This window comes from Calypte anna, chromosome 4 (genome assembly GCF_003957555.1).
Source record: "Calypte anna isolate BGI_N300 chromosome 4, bCalAnn1_v1.p, whole genome shotgun sequence".
Taxonomy (NCBI): Eukaryota; Metazoa; Chordata; class Aves; order Apodiformes; family Trochilidae; genus Calypte; species Calypte anna.
This window is the reverse complement of record NC_044247.1, coordinates 11,827,271-11,829,158: the sequence shown is the minus strand read 5'-3', so window position 1 is coordinate 11,829,158 and position 1,888 is coordinate 11,827,271.

Sequence of the window (1,888 nt, the reverse complement as noted above, 5' to 3'; positions counted from 1 at the left end):
ATCTGCACCCATCCTGTTGCTTTACTGTGCTCATGTTACTAACTAATGTGTGGAAGTGTAAGAGGTTCCAGTCTTTGCTGTTGGTCCAATTTTGTTTTAGTAAAAACACCAGAGCAAACCATCCCTGAAGCTCTGGAAGCAGTTGGAGCTGAGCAGCTTGGCTGTTTTGCATTGCAGAAAACTTGGTTACATCTTCAGTGCTGTTAAGTTGTTCCCTGCACCTACAGGTTTGAAACCAAAACAATCTGATTGCCTACAGGGATACTTCTTATCATAACAAGAGATGTTACTGTTGAAGTAAGTTGTGTGCTTAGTTGTGGAATGAGAAAGGAGAAGTTTGTTCAGATTGGGACAAAAAGGTTCTCTTAGTATACTTTGTGTGTTTAACAATATTGATCCTTAGCAAATTGCTTCATCTGCTCTCCATTACCTGCTCTGCAGGCTGCTATTTCAGCAGCAAAGCCAAACACTGATCTCCCTGTGTTACTGAGCTACAAAATCCCTTAGAAGGAGTGCAGGCAGGAGTGGATGATGCCAGAGGAGGTTGGTTTCAAAGCCTGTGCCCCCAGGTAGTCATTCAAACCCAAGATGGATCTGACCAGGCAACACTCTCTGGCCTGCATCTAGCACAGATCAAATGAAGGAAAACATGCTCCCCATATCAGCACTGAGTTATCAGGTATCAGCCACATGGATAAAGTATCAGCCTTAAAAACTAAGCGGTGCCGACCGTATCAGAAAGGGATTAATTCTGTGTTTACACTAATTTTGTTGGCAAATGAACAGGCAGCAGCTGATCTTGTGCCATGTAATCACTGCACAGGAATAATCCTTTCTAAATGATGGGCTCCCATCCAGAGAGCCAGCATGCACGTGTTTGCACAGGGCTGTTTGGGGATACATCTGAGCGGGGGCAATTCCTGCAGAGCAGCTGGGGGGAGCCGAGCACCTCAACAAGTAGAGCTCTGTGGAGAAGAGGAACTTGAAATAGTCTTGTTTCTCCTATTGTCTTCCTTTCTTGCCTCGAATTCCCTGCTGGGCTCTACAGCATATTTGCACTGGCTCTGCAAGTATTCTGATCTCTCTTGTGCAGGAAATTTAGCAGAAATGTGTAAGTGCTGGAGCAAAGGGACATTCAAATGCAAACTGGTTGCCCAAAATGTAACTGCAGAGCCCTGGAGAAACATGAATTTTAGTTGCAAGTTACACAGATCAAATAATGAACCATGCAAACGCAACTAATATGTCAATGGAAAAAGGTGGTTTTGGTTGAAGTGGCAGGTTTATAGAGTATGTCTAATGACACGAGGAACAATGGTCAGTGAATTAACACAGCTAACCTGGTACTCTATAAACCAACTCCAGGCAGGACTGATACCGTGTGCTGCTGAGTGTTCAGCAAATATTAACTCAGTGGAGTGAAGCGGGCTGGTGCTGCTTTGGTGCTTCGGGGCTGCTGCTGGGTCAGTCCCTTCAGTGGGTCTCGAAAGGCCGTCTGGGGTGCTCTGCCACTGGTGCTCTACCAGTGCGGGCAGCGGAGCAGCCTGCGAGATCTGGAGGAGGGTGACGGTGGTGATGGAGGAGAGTGACCCGCCCTTGCCGGGAGCAGTCCGGGGGGACACCCATCGCTCCTGAGAGGTGTGCTCAGGAGGAACCATCACCGCTGCGAGGTGATCCGGGGGGGGAGGGGGAAAACCCACGGCATTCCCCCTGGGAAGCAACTTGGGGTGGAGACCCTGGGAGAGGGACCCTCCGGCCCCCTCCCTGTCTCCGGCTGTAGGGGGCAAGGCGAAGCGGGGAGTCCCGGTAAGGTTCCCGGGGCGGAGGAGAGGGGGGCTGGGCGTGCCGCGGCGGGGGCGGCCCCGCTCCTCCCCCGTGGGCGGTGGCG